This window comes from Phyllobates terribilis, unplaced genomic scaffold (assembly GCF_046119375.1).
Source record: "Phyllobates terribilis strain yellow unplaced genomic scaffold, ASM4611937v1 Scaffold_3__8_contigs__length_932513732, whole genome shotgun sequence".
Lineage (NCBI taxonomy): Eukaryota > Metazoa > Chordata > Amphibia > Anura > Dendrobatidae > Phyllobates > Phyllobates terribilis.
This window is the reverse complement of record NW_027362763.1, coordinates 846,958,558-846,979,778: the sequence shown is the minus strand read 5'-3', so window position 1 is coordinate 846,979,778 and position 21,221 is coordinate 846,958,558. Positions and strand designations below refer to the sequence as shown.

The window sequence follows — 21,221 nt, the reverse complement described above, 5'->3', positions numbered from 1 at the left end:
AGAGATATGAAATATATATAAAATGAAACTTGCCAATTTTGGCCCATAAATGCACCGTAGCGAGGACTGATCGAATATGTCCAAGGCCATCGGATCGCATATCAACAATGATTTTTATGCGAAAAAAAGACCTGATCCCATGATGAAGGAGCATTTTACTCGTTCGTTAGGTGACCACTGTCATGTTTCCGCAGGCCTGTAGTAGGGGACAAGCGTTTTTACAAATGCTTATTAACCAGTCTAATTGCAGAGTAATACTGATCATAATGGAGTCCTGTTAAAGAGTTCATCCCATTTTTTTTCGCTGGCCCAAACTGCGTACTCTCTGATGCTGATATACTGTATGATGCAGCTCTGCCTCTTGAACATCGGATATTCAAAACTGTATCTTTTAATATTACTTACTACCTAGGTTACCGGCCACCTCAGCAGTCTAGCATCGATGGCCAAACATGCTTACGAGTTCTTTTTTTTAACTTGTAAGCACTGCACTGATGCTTCAATGCAGTGTTTATAAGCTACAAAAAAAAGAGCTTGTAAGCACTTTGCATGTTTGACGACCGCTGCTTGTCTACAGAGGTGACCGGTAACCTAGGTCATGAGTAGCAATAGAAGATACAATTTTAATTATCGGGATATGGATTTTATTAATCAGTGAATTGGAAAGTTGCTTGTTTTTACAAGAACTTTACAATTATACCAATCTTTGAAGATGGGAATAACCCTTTACTGTAACTTTGGCTCTTGCACTTGACTCCAAAATTTCTACAATTTCTCAATTTCTGGTGTCCAATTTCACTTTTCATAGTGTAACACATACAGTCGATGATGTATAAGTCTTTTCCTCCAACAATAAAAGTCTTTTCCTCCCATCCAATTATGTTATATATACAGGTCATATTCTCCGATACATGGACACTAGGTTAGATATAAATCGTACATTTACAGACTGTAGAAAACATTTTCTAGTAATCAGACTCCACACTATTGCATTGCCGACCACAACTGCCACTTTCCTAAAAATAAGGTATACAGCTCCATAGTCCATAGTTTGTACCGGAATTATTTTTCCCTACATCATTTGAGAGAATTGAAATAAACTGAATTGTGAATCATTTTACCATTGCACTATACACCTTCTGCTCTTCAGCTGAAGCTGCCATCTTTGACCATGCACCTTCTGCTCCTCAGATGAAGCTGCCATTTTTGACCCGGCACCTTCTGCTCCTCAGCTGAAGCTGCCATCTTTGACCATTCAACTTCTGCTCCTCAGCTGAAGCTGCCATCTTTGACCATGTACCTTCTGCTCCTCAGCTGAAGTTGCCATCTTTGACCATCCACCTTCTGCTCCTCAGCTGAAGCTGCCATCTTTGACCATGCACCTTCTGCTCCTCAGCTGAAGCTGCCATTTTTGACCATGTACCTTCTGCTCCTCAGCTGAAGCTGCCATCTTTGACCCTGCACCTTCTCCTCCTCAGCTGAAGCTGTCATCTTTGACCATGCACCTTCTGCTCCTCAGCTGAAGCTGCCATTTTTGACCATGTACCTTCTGCTCCTCAGCTGAAGCTGCCATCTTTGACCATACACCTTCTGCTCCTCAGCTGAAGCTGCCATCTTTGACCATGCACCTTCTGCTCCTCAGCTGAAGCTGACATCTTTGACCATGCACCTTCTGCTCCTCAGCTGAAGCTGCCATCTTTGACCATGCACCTTCTGCTCCTCAGTTGAAGCTGCCATCTTTGACCATGCACCTTCTGCTCCTCAGCTGAAGCTGCCATTTTTGACCATGCACCTTCTGCTCCTCAGCTGAAGCTGCCATCTTTGACCATACACCTGCTCCTCAGCTGAAGCTGCCATCTTTGACCATACACCTGCTCCTCTGCTGAAGCTGCCATCTTTGACCATGCACCTTCTACTACTCAGCTGAGGCTGCCATCTTTGACCATGCACCTTCTGCTCCTCAGCTGAAGCTGCCATCTTTCACCATCTTCCAACTTGACTACCTTAAGGTGAACTAGTTTTTTCATTCTCTAGCTCTAAATGCAGGGAGATCCATACCTGTGGTCACCATTGCGGTCCACTTATTTCCAGACTCACAAATCTGCAGCACTGTGGCTCAGTGGTTAGCACTGTAGCCTTGCAGCGCCGGTGTCCTGGGTTCCAAATCCTACCAAGGACAACATCTGCAATGAGTTTGTATGTTCTCCTTGTGTTTGCGAGGGTCTCATTCAGTTTCCTCTCACACTCCAAAGATATACTGATGGGGAATTTAGATTGTGAGCCCCAATGGGAACATTGATGACAATATCTGTGATGTGCTGTGGAATATGATGGCACAATATAAGTAAGCAAAAAAAAATGTCTTCTTTTGTCTTCTAGACTGCATGTAAATAATAAATTCAGGATTATTGGGGGGGGGACACAAAGGACATTGACATAATGATGAATGATTTGCTAGGGAAAAGTTTTATGACGATCCCTTCATTGTTAAAAAATGAGTGTTGGACAACACGAGGCCCTTAGAGTCTTGTTAGGGTGATTTTGCTTTGTCTTTTACAGCATCAATTACCATTATGCTCCGAGAAAGCTACTGGCAGCCAATGGAGGCCAAAAGAGTGTTGTCTGGTATATGTCCATATATCTCATCATTTTCTGTGTGAAATAGCACAGTTGGCTGAGCTACTTCTAACAGAGGTATCCAACAAAAAAGTGTATCACATTATTATTTTTTTTTACAGTGGGAGTCTATGCGTTAAAGATCACGTTATAATCTTATACTCTGACTTCTGCAGGAGATATACATAGGCGAAACTGCAAAAGGCAGTGTGAAAGCAGCGTTAACGGGCCTGCATCTGTACTTACTCTAATGCTATAGCACCACCCTGTAGATAATTAACATGCCCAAGCCCTACCATATAGAATAATCTTGTTACTTTATCACTGGTCTGTAAAGTTCACATGCCTACACAAATATCTTCTCTAGTACAGGAATTTTCCACAGCGGAGTATTCCTTCCATATGGCTAAAATTGTAATGTAGCGTCTATTATCATATGTAATATTAGACCTTCTATTGAGATTTTACATAAAGTGCACATCACTGTTATTGCAGCGACCATTGTTTTTAATATCTTTAGTTTTTCAAATAATTCTGCTGGGTATTTTCTATGCTTGTTGCAATATCTCTTAATCCCTTCATGCCATGGCCATTTTCCGTATTTTATTTTCTTCTTCATTTTTTCTTTCCCTTTTTCCAAGAGCAATAACTTTTTTTTTTTCAGTCAATATAGCCGTATGAGGGCTTTTTTTTTGGAACGAGTTTTACTTTTGAATGGCACCATTGATTTTACCATATAGTGTACTGGAAAATAGGAAAAAAAAATCCAAGTGCGGTGAAATTGCAAAAAAAAGTGCAGGTGCGGAGATTGACAGTGGGATTTAACTGGTTAACAGCCGCGGGTGGAGCTGTTAAAGACACATGACCGTTGATCAAATCAGTTGTGATGTGCTGGGAAAGATGCGGGCTCAGGGTAACGTGTGAGCCCGCATCAAAGTCAGGGACACAACATATGACGTAAATATATGTCATATGTCGTGAAGGGGTTAAAGAGTAACCATTATTTTTAATTTCAGAAACCAAAAGTGCACATGAAAATCAGCAACTTTGTAATATATCATATCAGAGAAATCTGGTTCTTTCTCCGTCATGACTGATCATTTATTATTACAATTCTCAGGTAAAATTTGTATTCAGCGAAGACAGATTTTTACATTACTGAGATCGGAGATGGCACTTACTACTGATATGATTTTAAGTAGAGGGGGAGGAGAAGGACGGAACTAGAGACAGTCTTTCCAAAGGGAGCCTTTGACTCATATGGGAATAAGAGATGGTCATACACATTGGATAGCTATCGGCTGATGGTTATCTCTTTTGATCCTTCCCCCTATACATATAAACTATGTATGATGCTTGGAAGGGGGGATTAAAGAGCCCCCTACACAACAGATGGGTTTCAGCCAAACAATAGTTCGGCAGATTGTTTGGCCAGAAGCTATCTCCTCCAACTTTTTCGACAGAGTGAGTGCTTTCTAATGCTCTTGCGTTTTCCAGGAAAGAGCCTCTGCTAGACTTAGGCGGCTTCTTATCTCAGCATGAACAAAAGCATCATCAGTTTGAAATTGAACATGGTGGATCCTTAATTCCCTTGACATCATTTGTCGATGGAGAGTCAGAAGGCTTCCATACATACTGTATTTGACTGTCAGCTGAGCCCGCCGATATCAGCAACTTTCGCCAACATTAGTCAAAAGTGTATGGGAGCCTTAACCCCTTTCCAACATGTTATGTACTATTACGACACATGTCGGGTCCCTCCCTTTGTTGCGGGCTCCTGCGCTGAGGCTGTACCTTTCTGGGCACATGACAGCTGATCTGTACAGCTGTCATGTACCCCTAACAGCCGCGGATGGGATCGCGATCCAACCGCAGCTGATAACTAGTTAAATGCCCCTGTCAATGTCTGACAGCAGCATTTAACACACGCTTACCGGAAGAACGTCACTAACCCGTCACATAATCAGGGGTCGCCGATGGGTTGGCATGACAACCCGGGGTCTGCCCAGTGGTCGGCGCTCATAGCAACTAAGCAGTTCTGCTACACACAGGCGGTCTGATAATCTGAGCCAGTGCCGGCAGGTACGTATCCATTATGCATACTCCTGGCCAGAGCCTGTCGAGTAAGTGTGGCCGAATAATGGGCATGGCCGCACCACTCATGGCACTTTAACCCCCTAAATGCTGCAATAGCAGCATTTAGCGAGTGAGCAGAGGGGACAAAATCTCCTCTGCTCTTGGACAGGAGACCCTGCACTGTCAGCATGAGGTCCAGAACGTTGCCATGGTGACCCGATGTCGTCATGACGAGATCCGGGTCACCAGGCACCAGCAAGTTAGTTTGATCATGCATGGTCAAATTAACTTGTGTCTGCAGGGCTGACAGGTCATAAGGTATATCAGTGATCCTCACTGCTATACCTTATAACTGCAATCAGCCTGCAGAAACTGAAAGTCCCATAGTGGGACTAAGTAAAACAGTGAAAAAAAAGTAAAAAAAAAGTTGTAAACATATTTTTTAAATATTTGAAAAATCATAATAATAATACAAAAATAAATAAATATATAAATATATATATATATATATATATATATATATAGTATCCATAAATAAATATTATTATGAAAAAATAAAATAAATAAACAATAAAAGTACCGTATATACTTGTGTATAAGCTGACTTTTTCAGGACATTTTTTATGCTGAAAAAGCCCCCCTTGGCTTATAATCGAGTGAGGGTCCCACTTACCTGTTTTACAGTAGAATGTGGGTGTTATCCGGTCTCTCCCACTCATCTGCAGGCGCATGTAGCCTTTGTGGGTGGTCTGATGACTGTTGACATGCTCCCCTGCAGCTGTGCAGGGCCCCTGCTTCTTCATTGGTCAGGCCATCACAGCACCTTCAAACTTCCTTGTGTGCTGGCGGTGCCACGTCACAGATAGCAGACACGGCCCTGTGCACGGCAGTGTCTGTTGAAGTTACCTCACACAGTGCGCCCTGCTGCAGTCGGGTGATGGTGGGTGACTGCTTCACCTATTTGGTATCACCGCGTCTGGAACGACCTGACCTATAAAACTGTCCCACTAGTTAACCCCTTTAGTGAAAATGGTAAAAAAAATAAATAAAAAGCAAAGCAAAAAACTGTGCTTTATCATCATACCGCTGAACAAAAAGTGGAATAAAACGCGATCAAAAAGATGAATGTAAATAAGAATAGTACTGCTGAAAATGTCATCTTGTCCCGCAAAAAAACAAGCTGCCATACAGCTCCATCAGTCAAAAAATAAAAAAGTTATAGCTCTCAGAATAAAACGATGCAAAAAATAATTTTTTCTATAAAATTGTTTTTATTGTGTAAAAGCGCCAAAACATAAAAAAAGATATAAATGTAGTTTCGCTGTAAATGTACTGACCCGAAGAATAAAGCTACCTTATCAATTTTAGCACACGTGAAACGGCATAAAAAAACAAACAAAAAACAATTTCTGAATTGTTGTTTTTCTTTTATTCTGCCTCCCAAAAATTGGAATAGAAAGCGATCAAAAAATGTCACGTGCCCGAAAATGGTACTAATAAAAATGTCAAATTGTCCCTCAAAAAACAAACCCTTACATGACTCTGTCGGCCGAAATATGGAAAAATTAAAGCTCTCAAAATATGGCGATACAAAAACTTGTCTTTGCAAAAAAAAAGCGTTTTTTAGTGTGTGACTGCTGTCAATCATAAAAACCCGATATCAATCTGGTATCACTGTAATCGCACCGACATGAAGAATAAAGTCATCTAACTTATACCACATGAGGAACGGCGTAAAAGATAAATAAAACCAGTTTTTCACCTGCTGCTGATTTGTTCATTCTGCCTCCCAAAGATCGCTGTGAGGCTCGGCGCACATTTATCCTGCGCTGAGTGCTAATGCCGGGGTTTCCGTGCAAATCTCTGAAATACGTGATTCAGACGGAACAGCAGAAGACTCTCTGTAATGAGGGAGATGGAGGCACAAGTGATCCCACGGTGTCCGTATTTTTATTAGGCGTGCATAAAAGTGCCGTCGGCAACAGTTTTGTGAACCTCTGAAAAAAAGGACACCGCTAAACAGAGGCCAGACGGAGTCCAGAGTAACTTTGCTGCCTCATTATAGTGAATGGATCCCTCGGGATAGGGTTGGGTTATGTGCACACGGTGCGTTTTTTATGCATTTTTACTGCGGCAAATCCACTCGGATTTGTCCCCAAAAATGCATTGCAAACATTTTCTATGGGATTTTGGAAGATCTGTGCACATGATGAGGAATTTTCCTGACAGAATTTCATGTGCGGAAAAAGAAGCAGCATGTTCAGATTTGCCTGCATTTTTGCTATACAGTGCATTGGAAAAAACGCATGGCAAATCTGATGGCAAAAACACACAAAAAACGCATGTAAATGCAAAAAAACTCAACAAAAACGTGCAGAATTTCTGCAGCGTTTTGATGCCAAGAGGTGCTGAACCTTGCAGAAATTTCTGCAAGCAATTCCTGATTGTGCTCACATAACCTTAGGGTTGTGTTAGGGTTAGGATTAGGGTTGTTTTAGGGTTAGGATTAGGGTTGTAGTTGTGTTAGGGTTGTGTTAGGGTTAGGATTAGGGTTGAGTTAGGGTTAGGATTAGGCTTAGGGTTGTGTTGGGGTTAGGGTTGTGTTAGGGTTAGGATTGTGTTAGGGTTATTATTAGAGTTACGATTAGGGTTAGGGTTGTATTAGGGTTGGGGTTAGGGTTGTGTTAGGGTTAGGGTTGTTTTAGGGTTGTGTTGGGGTTGGGATTTTTTTCAAGAGTAAAGAAAAAAAAATATGACGATATGGCTACTAGTGTTGAGCACAAGTGCTCGCTACTTGAGTTTGCATCAGGTGCTCAGGTATGTACCGAGTATTGCGGTTGCTCAAGTGACATGCTTGAGTCCCTGCTTTGCATGTTATACAGGCAAAAAAGATGCAGGGATTGCCTGCCATACACGAGCAATCCCCGCATGTTTTTTTTTTGGGTGTCTAAGAACCGTGAAACATGCGGGCTGGAGACTTGAGCATTGCACTTGAGCACCCGCGATACTTGGTGCATACCCGAGTACCCAATGCAAACTCAAGTAGCGAGCACTTGCGCACAAGACTAATGACAACATATTCAATGTGATGACCTAACGTTATCAAATTCTGTGTCCTACCTCTGGGTTCAATATGTTCACTATACCCCTTGATAAAATCCTTGAGGGGTGTAGTTTCCAAAATGGGGTCACTTGTGAAGGGTTTCCACTTTTAAGGCACATCAGGGGCTCTCCAAATGCGACATGGCGTCTGCTCTCAATTCCAGCCAATTTTGCGTTCAAAAAGTCACACGGTGCTCCTTCCCTTCTGAACCCTGCCGTGCGCCCAAACAGGGTTTTTCCCCAAATATAGGGTATCGACGTACTCAGGGGAAATTGCACAACAATTTTTGGGGTCCATTTTCTACTCTTATCCTTGTGAAAATAAAAAATTTGTCCCTAAAAGATCATTTTTGTGGAAAAATTATAAACTTCTGTGAAGCACCTGTGGGTTCAAGGTGCTCACCACACATCTAGATAAGTTCTTTGAGGTGTCTAGTTTCTAAAATGGGGTCACTTATGGGGGTTTTCCATTATTTAGGCACATCAGGGGCTCCCCAAACTCGACATGGTGTCAACTAAATATTCAAGCAAATTTTACATTGAAAAAGTCTAATAGCGCTCCTTTCCTTCCGAGCCCTGCCGTGCACCCTAACAGTGGTTTTCCCCCACACTGTTAGGCTATGTGCCCACGATGCAGAAATGAAGCAGAAAATTTCTGCATCTCCCTGGCAGAAAAAACGCATGAAGATTGTGCATGCGTTTTTCCTGCAGAATACATGCGGATCCACATGCGGATTCACATGCGTTTCCGCATGCAGATTGACAAGCGCTTTCCAGGCGATAGCATCACTTGGAAAGTGCTTGACAACTAGGTCACACTATATAAATCCATTTAATGGATTTATACAGTGTGAACCGTAAAAATTAAAACAAATAAAGCTATACTCACCCCCGATGTCCCGGCGTGGCTGCAGCGCTGCTTCCTGGCTGGTTCCCGGCTGCCGGCATATCACGAGACAGAGCGGTGAAGGGCCTGCGGTCACATGACTGTGACGTCACCGCAGGTCCTTCAGCGATGCCGGCATTCAGAGAGAAGCCTTCGGAAAGGTGAGTATAAACTTTATTTGTTATTTTATTCTTTTTTTTACAGGTACAATGGTACCCAGGTCTGGATGAGAGTATTCTCTCCTCCAGAACTGGGTACCATCCGCACATAGAGACGCATAGAATCCGCTTGTACAAATGTACAGTCGCGGTTTCTATGCGTCTCAATGCAAGTCAATGGCGGGAGTTCCGCTGCGCTTCCGCAAAATTAAATGACATGCTGCGGATTTTTGTACGCAGCATAAACGCTACGGAAAAATCCGCAGCATGTGCATAGAACATGCGGAATCCCCTTGGGGACCATGGGGTGCGGATTACCTAGCGTTTCACAAGCGTTTACGCTGCGGAAATTCCGCAGCATAAACGCTTGAAAAACGCTACGTGGGCACCCAGCCTTATGATCTGCAATATAAACTAAGGAAAGATAGGGGAAAGCTGTCCCTACAGTAAGACTAAGCTGAATCCCTATGATGTAGCGGGCTGACTGTTCCTTGTGAACAGACCCGCCTTAGTCCTCAGCTAGTCTGAACAAAGACCTATAGAGTTAAGGGAGGGGTCCCTAATAGAACTAAGGACTGGGACAAAAAATGGGACACCTCCTAAACAGACGTAGATGCAGAGCACAAAAGACAAACAGACAAAACGTACTAGAGTGAGGACCAAGCAAACTAGACAGAGATAGGCACCGAAGCACCTGGCTAGAGAGACAGTCAAACAACACTGAAGTCCAGCAAAGCCAGAAGGGCGGAGGTGGAATATATAGGCAGATGGTCACGTGACCGCAAAACACAAGATAGCAAAAACTAACAGGAGGGTTCTAACACACATATGGGCTAGAGGCTTACTCAGGAGAAATTGCACAACAAATGGTATTGTGCAATTTCTCCTGTTACCCTTATGAAAATGCAAAATTGGGGACTGAAAAACATTTTTGTGGGAAAAATGTGAAAATTTTATTTTTACAGCTCAATGTTATAAACTTCTGTGAAGCCCTTGGGAGTTCAAGGTTCTCACCACACTTCTAGATATGTTCCCCGAACAGTCTAGTTTCCAAAATGGGGTCACTTGTGTTTTTTTTTCACTGTTTAGGCACATGAGGGGGTTCCCAAACGCCACATGGCATCCACTAATTATTCAAGCAAATTTTACATTCAAAAAGTCAAATGGCGCTCCTTCCCTTCCGAGCCCTGCCATGCGCCAAAACAATGGTTTTCACCCACATATGGGGTATCGGCGTGCTCAGGAGAAATTGCACAACAAATTGTGGGGTCCATTTTTTCCTGTTACCCTTGCAAAAAAAGCTAAATGTTCATTGTTTTCTTCACACTTCAAAAATTCCTGTGAAGCACCTGAAGGGTTAATAAACTTCTTGAATGTTGTTTGAGTACCTTGAGGGGTGCAATTTTTAGAATGGTGTCACTTTTGGGTATTTTCTGTCATAAATGTCCCTCAAAGTCACTTCAAATGTGATGTGGTCCCTAAAAAAAATGGTTTTGTAAATTTTGAGGAAAAATTAGAAATCGCTGGTTAACCCTTATATCTAATTAAAAAAAATCTTGGTTCCAAAATTGTGCTGATGTAAAGGAGACATGTGGGAAATGTTATTTATTAACTATTTTGTGGGACATATCTCTGTGATTTAAGGATATGAACATTCAAAGTTTGAAAATTGCGTAATTTTCAAAATTTTCGTCAAATTTCCGATTTTTTCACAAATAAAAGCAAGTCCTATCAAATACATTTAACCACTATCATGAATTACAATATGTCACAAAAAACCAGTCTCAGAATCAGTGGGATCCGTTGAAGCGTTCCAGAGTAATTACCTCATAAAGTGACAGTGGTCAGAATTGTAAAAATTGGCCTGGTCATTAATGTGCAAACCACCTTCGGGGATAAAGGGGTTAATCTGTGGAAACTTCAATGACAAATAATACTTCTAAAGTACAGAAACATGTATTCTTTACTGATCTATCAGTTGGATAATGTATATCTGCTTTACAATTCAGGAACCATAAAGAAAGTGCTTATTTTACATTAATTTGAAGGTCACACATCAGCAATGTAACAAACAAATTAGTTCAGGAACCTCTGTAAACTAACCCCATGACTAGAAACTACTTGGACCTGTTATACGTCATTATATTACCATTAGTTCCTAATGGTAATATAATAAAGTCATATAATATAGAGAAAAGAAAAATTGTTCATTTTGATTGACAAATGTTTGTAAAATCATTCACAACAGCAGTCGGGCATCTTGAATTTTTTCAACCAATGATCAGCACTGACTTCATCACTGGCCAAAAAAAATCCAATATTGGCCGGTGTAGTCTCTGATGTGTTTGGGATCATAGACCAACAAGAGATCAATCGTCAGCGTGTTTTCATCTAATCTATGTTGGGGCCTTTACATTGTACAGGATATGTCATCACAATAAACCATTTATTTATCAGATTTATGGTCTGATGATATTGACTTAGAGAAGTCAGGTGATGAGAAAGTGTGTACCCTGTAGATCTAGGGAGAGTGAAAAGTTCATTATTCTGACAATAAAAGATAAGAATAATGGATACACTGCTTCCATCAGTGTGTAGGAAAATCATTGTAGCATGTCAAGCAAGGTAGAGTTTCCTACATTCTTCAAGTACAAATAGAAGCTTTAAAAACGATTATCTTAGCAAATAAAATATGTTTCAGTGTAACAGAAGCAGCCATGGATACAATGTATGCTCTGAACCGGAAAGTAAAGTTTGGAGAGAGACTCAATAAGATATAATGTGATATGGTGTATGGCTTAGAATTGCATGCAGTGTATGTAAGGAGAAATGTAAGGACATATTAAAGGGAACCTGTCAGCAGGATCAGCTCTCCCGAGCCATCTATATGGGCACGTAGGTCATAGAGTCGATTAAAGTTGATTAAAATGATACCTTGATATCTGTGATCCAATGTCTTATTCCAGAGAAATCCATGTTTTTCTTATATGTAAATTAGCTGTTGAGGACTATGGGCCGGACACTGATCTGTATGAGAATCTGCCTCCAGAGGTTATTATAAATGGAAGGGGGCATTACCAGTTTGATACTTGTAGATCAGGAGGGCAGACTGTCAGTCATTACATGTCTCACACTGGTAATGCCCCCTTTCATTTAAAATAATCCCTTAAGGCAGAGTCTCATGGAGATCTATGTCTGGCCCAAAGATCTTAACAGCTCCTTTATATATTAAGAAAAATGTGTATTTCTCTGGAATAATTGCCGAAATTACAGTACCATTTTATTCAACTTTCTATGACCTACATGTCTATATAGAAGGATTAGGAGGGTTGATCCTACTGACAGATTCCCTTGAACTTCATATCATAATGGCTCAACATAAAAGTGAAAGTGATTATAGAAGGGCACGGGGCCATTAGAAGCAGAAATTTCATTCATACTGCACAGATTATGGTAAGCATTAATGGGAGACTGTCAGCATAAAATAACTGTTTAAACCAAGCACAGACGCTTGGTGCACCCTTGGTGTGGCCAAACACTTTAGTGCACCTTCCCACTTATTGGTTTTACATCTATCCCTGTCACCTTCATCCTTTATTAAGAGCTTTGACATTACAGGGACTCTAGAAAGGCTGAGATAGATGGAAAACAATAGGTGAGAAGGTGCACTGAACTTTTTGGCCACAATAAAATGTGTGTCGAGCACCTGTACTTGTTGGTTTGACCAGCCATTTTGAGCTGACAGACTCCTTTTAATAATACCAAGGTAATGACGATAAAGAGGTAGACAAACTTATTTCTCTCTGAGGGCCTATATACATTTATCACCAAAATATAAGAAGTCATTATAGTTTTAGGGCTTATTGTACGTGATTCAGTGATTCCCACCCCAAACATCTAGGGTTTTTAGGAACCTTCCTTTAAGCTCCTTCATTCATTTTTCTGTGCCTTGTATCTTCAATATTTCTTCATAGTCTCCCGCAATCTTAAAGCAGATCAGTCACCAGATTTCACAATACATACATTATTAAATATATATTTTGTAAAAATCTGATGACAGATACCATTAATTAATACGATTTACCTTTGCATTATCTCTAGTGATTTTGAGCTACGAAATTCCCATGTATCTATTGAGTCAGTTTGTGCTTTGATGCAACTTTTACTTTAACTTGAACCCTTTGGTAAACAGGGGTAACCCCAGCAAACACAGTTAGTTTCAACAATGGTAATTGGGCCATTACGGGGAAACTGTTGGCAGATGGGGGGCACACAAGAACTAATTGTAAGACTAAGTTTCACCTTAACAAGACCAACAGGCTGGCTTCGGGAGACATGAAGATCATGAAATGCTTCCTGAAAAATAATATATGCAAATAGCCTCTTCGCAGAGGAAGAGAACAGGAACTCTAGTGCCACCTATTGGAAGAAGCAATCCTATAAGGCAGGGGTGGGCAATTAATTTTCCTGAGGGGCCACATGAGAGACCTTGACCACGGAGGGCTGAACCAATAGGCTGAAATTAATTGCGCTAAATATTAATATGTTAACTATAATTATTATTTTAGATTAATTGTATCACTTAATATTGAGCAGAATTAAGTATGCTGATACCCCCTATATATTGTATGAGTCCGCATACCGCCCCCTACATACAGTATGAACCCCCACACAGTTCCCTATATACAGTATGAGTCCCCACACAGCCCTCTACATACAGTTTGAGCCCCCACATAGCCACTTTATATACAGTAAGAAACCCCACATAGCCCTCTATACACAGTATGAGCCCTCACATAGACTCCCTATGTATAGTATAAGCCCCCACATAGCACCCCCTATATTCAGTATGAGCCCACATAGTTCCCCTATATACAGTATGAGACCCCACATAGGCCTCTATGTACAGTGTGAACCCCCACATAGCCCCTATATACAGTATGAGCCATCACATAGCCTCCTTACAGTAGGAGGAGCCCTCGCATAGCCCCTTATATACAGGTACACTTCCCATATATATATATATATATATATATATATATATATATATATATAAAAATAATACATACTCGCCTTACTTCCGCTCTGGTCGGCGGAACACTACTCTCCACACAGCAGACTTGATGTAGTTGCGTCATCTTGCCTGCTGTCTCAATCACACACACTGATTGGTGGAAGAAGGAGCTAGCGGCTCCGTCCTCCACCAATGTATTCAGCACTATCTGTATCCTAAAGATGCAGATAGCAGTGATATCGGGACGAGAGCAGGGGAGGGCTTGGCGCAGCCCATGAACCACTGTTTTTAGCCTTTGGGCTGTCTCGGTCAGTGGGCTGTACTGGAATAGCCAAGAGGGCTGGATGTGGCCCGCAGGCTGCACTTTGCCCAGGTCTGCTATAAGACAGTATTGAACCTTTAAAGAGAGTTGCTACATGACTTAGAAAATAAAGCCAAACCATAATCTCCATCTTCAGCTTCTACAGGAAATAGATGTGACACTCTTCCGTATGGCACTTGCCGTTTCCCCATAAATCTCTTTCTGAGAACCAAGCAAGCCCTGGCCTTAACCTATCACTGATGTGCACTTCCCACTCTCAATAGTGATTTTCCCCTCTTAAGTTACCCCACTTGCTAGCCTCACTCTTGGCTCCAGCTCTCTATCACCCAGTTCCGCTAACAAATTGGTCAGCCCACTGTTCCCAGCACAATGTCTCCATTATTACACCATGCTGTAACTGGGTGGCTCTAACCAGTGCACTACTTACTGTTCTGCATCAAAAAAATTAATGGTGAAAAAACCTCCTTATATATGCACTCCTTTCTACTGGTACGTGCTTTTTCCAGAAATGGCTAGTAGTCATAATGATTATGCAGCAAAGCAAATTATAAAAGATCAATAACAGTGTCCAAAGATAATGTAAAATGTCATTCTAAAATGGGTGAATTTAATAGGTTCCTTAAAAAAAATACACAAAACAATAAAAAAAACAAGGAATAAAATAAACACAATTTTAGAATGATAATTATCTCACCAATATTATGCTGCTCGTGGAATGAATATTGGAGACAGATTTTGTGACTGATATTATCTTTTAGTTCCCATAATGCAATGTCACCCACATTTGTCCAGAAGGGGTTAATCGTCAATGCAGAGGGATAAGCATCATGCGTATTAAGCATCGCTGCCTTCCAAGGGACCTACTGTACCAATTACAGTTGAGCTTCATTTAAGGAGATTTGAAGCGATTAAGTTACGGTAATTAGAGGGGTCTCATTTGCATGTACTTAGTCAAATTAATTTGCAGAGATTTGTGTAATATCTTTTTAATTTGTTAAGTGGTCCTCGTGGATCCCGATGAATTTTAGCTGTAAACATTACATTCCTATCTGTAACCTCTGTTATTTTCTATTCCTCATAGTCATATTGGCTATTTGGCCAAAGCAAATATTTAAGGGTCCAATTAAGTTAGATCCTGGAGCAGGAAATCTCCGAACACATCTAATTCGGATCTATCCAGAATGAGAATGATTAAGATTTGTGGTGGTACAACGGTATAATCTCAGGATGCAGATAATGGGCAGCATAGACTAATGCTGAGTAATAAAAGTAATTTGGTGCCCTAAAGCTCTTTATATATTCACTTTGCTTCTTTACTGATAAGGCAGAGGATAATTCTTCCTCTGGATAAATGAGTTCACTTTGCCGAGGCTTAGTTAATTGTTAAAAATGGCTGCTTACAGTCTAACAGTGCATTTTTTTTTCCCTTAATGAAAGGGCTGAGAGATTTGTGATTTCATTTGTGACTAAGACAAAGCCTTGAACATGTCACGTAATTCTAGAAATACTGTAACCGGAAATCAATCATTTTCTAATGACATATATATGTATATATGTGTATATATATATACAGACATACTTTCCGGTACATATATATATGCATATATACTGCTCAAAAAAATAAAGGGAACACTTAAACAACAGAATATAACTCCAAGTAAATCAAACTTCTGTGATCCACTTAGGAAGCAACACTGATTGACAATCAATTTCACATGCTGTTGTGCAAATGGAATTGACAATAGATGGAAATTATTGGCAATTATCAAGACACCCTCAATAAAGGAGTGGTCCTGCAGGTGGGGACCACAGACCACATCTCAGTACCAATGCTTTCTGGCTGATGTTTTGGTCACTTTTGAATGTTGGTTCTGCTTTCACACTCGTGGTAGCATGAGACGGACTCTACAACCCACAGAGGTTGCTCAGGTAGTGCAGCTCATCCAGGATGGCACATCAATGCGAGCTGTGGCAAGAAGGTTTGGTGTGTCTGTCAGCGTAGTGTCCAGAGGCTGAAGGTGCTACCAGGAGACAGGCCAGTACACCAGGAGACATGGAGGGGGCTGTAGGAGGGCAACAACCCAGCAGCAGGACCGCTACCTCCGCCTTTGTGCATGGAGAAACAGGAGGAGCACTGGCAGAGCCCTGCAAAATGACCTCCAGCAGGCCACAAATATGCATGTGTCTGCACAAACGGTTAGAAACCGACTCCATGAGGGTGATATGAGGGTCCGATGTCCACAGATGGGGATTGTGCTTACAGCCCAACATTGTGCAGGATGCTTGGCATTTGACACAGAACACCAGGATTGGCAAAGCCGCCACTGGTGCCCTGTGCTCTTCACAGATGAAAGCAGGTTCACATTGAGCACATGTGATAGACGTGACAGAGTCTGGAGACGCCGTGAAGAGCAATCTGCTGCCTTCAACATCCTTCAGCATGACCAGTTTGGCAATGGGTCAGTAATGGTGTGGGCTGGCACTTCTTTGGAAGGCTGCACAGCCCTCCATGTGCTCACCAGAGGTAGCCTGACTACCATTAGGTACGAGATGAGATCCTCAGACGCCTTGTGAGACCATATGCTGGAGCGGGTTCCTCCTAATGCAGGACAATGCCAGACCTTATGTGGCTGGAGTGTGTCAGCAGTTCCTGCAAGATGAAGGCATTGAAGCTATGGACTGGCCCGCCTGTTCCCCAGACCTGAATCCGATTGAGCACATCTGGGATATCATGTCTCGCTCCATCCACCAATGTCACGTTGCACCACAGACTGTCCAGGAGTTGGCGGATGCTTTAGTCCAGGTCTGGGAGGAGATTCCACAAGAGACCATCCGCAACCTCATCAGGAGCATGCCGAGGTGTTGTAGGGAGGTCATACAGGCACTTGGAGGCCACACACAATACTGAGCCTCATTTTGACTTGTTTTAAGGACATTACATCAAAGTTGGATCAGCCTGTAGTGTGTTTTTCCACTTTAATTTTGGGGGTGACTCCAAATCCAGGCCTCCATTGGTTAATAAATTTGATTTCCATTGATGATTTTTGTGTGAATTTGTTGTCAGCACATTCAACTTTGTACAGAACAAAGTATTCAATGAGAATATTTCATTCATTCAGATCTAGGATGTGTTATTTGAGTGTTCCCTTTATTTTTTTGAGCAGTGTATGTATATATATATATATATATATATATATATATATATATATATATATATAATATAAATAAGAATTATTAGTATAACGCTTAGTAGCAACCCTTAAATTGCATGGAATTAGAGATGATCAAAAAGATTTGCGGGACCCTGATCCAGTCGCCATATCGATAGACCATGGCTGCAAGAACAAAACTCTGTGAACCTGCTCCCACCTACCGGCATCCCCGACGCCTCTTTTATTAACTAGGCAAGCAAAATGTCATGCCTTTATCAGGCCACAACAATGACATTCCACTGGACCTACTGATCAGAAAAGGTGTCGATGCAGTTGGCAGGTAGGAGAAGCATGGGTCTAGTTCGGCAGCCACAGACTACTGACATGGTTGCTGGATCAGGCTCCTAAGAATCTTTTTTTATCGTCTCTGCATGGAACAGTAACACTGCACCCATAGTTGGTATAAAATGGACCGACTCCAACTCCTAAAATATATAGTAAATTGGGTACAGTAGTTTAATGCAGTTTGTGTCAAATATTTTTTCACAAGAATTTGGGAAAGTTATGAAATGTCCTATAAATGTCTGTCCTATTCCTGATCTAAGTGTCTAGACATTTAGCTGAGATGAATCTGTGCTACAGTAAATTTATCACTTAAACATGAGCCATGTATGAGGGAGTCGGAGTCATGGAAATTGAGGAGTCGGAGGTTTGCCTTACTGAGTCCACAGCCCTGGCACCAAGTTTGCATTTATCACCCACTCCCGGTTTTGGCTCCCACTTCTGAGAAAAAATACTGACCAAATACTGATAGTGGGGCCGTGGCCTGATTGCTCAAACCCATCACCGTGAAAAAAAACGGTCTGATGTTGTTCCTGAAAAGTCAAACTAGTGTCATGCAAATGACATGCGATTTTCATGCGAGTACAATGCGATTTTTCACACCTAGCATGCGAATGACAATCCGGATACAATGCGATTTTAACATTAGCTTTTGCATAGAGCAGGGGTGTCCAAACTTTTTTCTAAGAGTGCCAAATTTGATGAAGTGAACATGTGCGAGGGCCGATCATTTTGCTTGACATTCTTTGGACCATTAAAATGAATGCAAATAAACTTTTTTTGCAAAGTTTATTGAAAACGGCATACTTTTTATTTTGTGACTTGGATGACAAATCTAAACAGGTGTTTAATCAATCTGCCTTAAAGGGGTTAACCCAGACATACCCCCATTCTCACCCAGGAAGCCCCTCCCCGACTTGAGCATCGAAGCAGTTTATGCTCCAATGTCCTACTTTTGCCCTGCACTAAATTGCGCAGAGGAAAGGCATTTTCTGGAGTTCTAGTGACATACCCGGCTCTCCACGGGGCTGGCAGAAAGCCCAGTGACGTCACCGGCACTGATGGGCGGGCTTTATCACCAGTAAACCAGCTAGAGCAGCGCTAAAGCCTGCACATTAGAGCCGGTGAAGCCTCCTACCGGCAGTGTGTCATTGTAAATAGCACAGGGCAAGGGAGCACATCGGAGCATGAGATGCTTTGATGCCCATGGCAGGGGGGCTGCCTGGGTGAAAAAGGGGGTATGTCTGGGTTCTGAACTTGGACAACCCCTTTAATATAATAAAAACAGGAAACTGAGATATCTCAGGAACATTTTAAAGTACATTACACAAAGTAATGTAAGGTTGTCTGTCAACTTATAAGTTCAAAAAATGTGAACAGGAACATAACAGCAAGTATACATGTGTTCAAATATATAACTGTCTATCCAACTGACATTAATTGAGATTTTACAACATATTAATCTCAATTAAAAAAAAGAAACTAGCCTGCACTAATGTGAAGGGTGAAACTGGGATCTGGACTGCAGCACATAGACTAGGTCTGGTTCAATGGCCGTGGTTTTGATGCGCAAAATGTCACGCAGGTGAGAGTCACTTAGTCTTGTCCTCACGCGGTTCTTGTTAAAGTTCATAACAGAGAATGTCTTCTCACACAAATATGTTGAGCCAAACAAGCTCAGGGTTTTCTTAGCCAATGTTCGAATCTCTTGAAACCGGCTCTTATCCAGTTGGCGGTAAAAGTTAACAAGAGAGAGCTGTTGATGACGACTGCGTAACTCGCTGTCACAATGTAGCTCAATGAGCTCGAGCTGCAACTGATCAGGAGCATTGTCGGGGTCAACAGAGAATGGAGAGGAGAAAATGCTGATCTCCTTTTCAATAGCTGCAAAATCTTGAAAGCGCCGTTGAAACTCCCCAGCCAGAGATGTGATGTCTGCTGCATACCTGCTTATTTGCGCATGGATATCATCCTGTGGAAAACTGTTAATTATTTCCTGTAGCGCTGAAAAATGGATGGTATTGGGCGGTGTTTGTGACAACTGCCTTAGGAAAAGTTGCAGCTTTGTTCCAAAGGCTTTGAGGTGTGAATAAAGTTGGTTCACCGCTGCATCTTTGCCCTGAAGATTCATGTTCAGTACATTCAGATGCTTTGTTAGGTCGACTAGAAACCCCAAATCAGCCAGCCAAATTGGATCAGATAGTTCTCGCATCGTTTGTCCCTTTGTTTCCAAGAATTCTCCTATTTCCTTTCTGAGAGAGTAGAAACGTTGCAGTGCAGACCCCCGACTGAGCCATCTTACATCGTTATGATATGAAACATCTTCATATTCAGCCTGGATATCCAGTAGAAACTGTTTAAACTGGCGGTGGCACAGGGCTTTAGAGCGGATAAAATTAATGGTCTTTAGTACCGGTTTCATAACATGATCATATTGGAGATGTTTAGCACAGAGAACTTGTTGATGAATGATGCAATGAAGTTTAATAACTTTGCCTCCTTCTTCGCTCACCTTGTTACAGATTAGGGTTGATAATCCACTTCGTTCACCAGTCATGGCAGGTGCCCCATCAGTAATAATCCCAGTAACTTTGTTCCAAGGCAGTTTCATGTCATCTATGGCAGAACTAACAGAATCAAATAAATCTTTCCCTCTTGTTTGATCCTTGAGGCTCTGGAGGTCAAGTAGCTCTTCAGTCACATTCATTTCATCGTCCACCCCTCTTAAAAAAATCAGCAACTGAGCCGTGTCAGATAGGTCCGTGCTTTCATCACAGGCTATTGAAAAGAAGTCAAAATCAGCTCCTTTTGACATTAACTGTCTCTTAATATCCGATGAAATTTCTTCAATTCTCCGTGCTACAGTGTTACGAGCCAGGCAAATGTTGGAAAACTCTTGCTTCTTCTCGGGACAGACATTCTCTACCATTTTCATAACACATTCTTTGATAAAGTCACCCTCTGCAAAAGATTTGCAATTTTTAGCAATTAACGCTGCCACCTCATAGCTCGCCTTTGTGGCATTTTCATTTGACTCACGGGCTCTTGTAAAAAATCGCTGTTGTGACAATAAAACAGCTTCAAGTTGCTTATACTTTTCACTTCGGTCGTGCCCTGTTAGCTTGTCGTATGTGCTATGTCTCGTCTGATAGTGTCGCTTGACATTAAATTCTTTATAAACAGCAACGGTCTCTTGGCATATCAGACAAACACAGTGATTCTTTATTTCAGTGAAAAAATATTCTACTTTCCACTTGTCCTGGAAGCGGCGGCCCTCACTGTCAACTTTTCGTTTCTTATTTGTAGTTGCCATTATAAAAATTGGCCAGAAGGGGAGAGATTAAAAGGCGCAGAGGGTGGAACAGCAAAAATAAGATACTGCTATATGCTTTATAACACAGGCAGAGAATAGCAAGCTGTGCAACAGTCGCACATCAGATAATGGAATTATAGCACAGTGACAGGCAGTCAGGGGTTAATGAAGGGTATGACAGCTTGCTACCACAAGCTTGTGTGAGAGCCCTGCTGGCCTAACCTTTCTGGAGGTGTAAGG

General features: G+C 41.7%; 1 protein-coding gene across 1 annotated transcript in view; it reads left to right on the top strand.

Moving 5' to 3' along the window:
- ACSS1 (acyl-CoA synthetase short chain family member 1) overlaps window positions 1–21,221 on the top strand; it is a 151,627-nt gene that overhangs the window by 87,271 nt on the left and 43,135 nt on the right. The window lies entirely within an intron of this gene.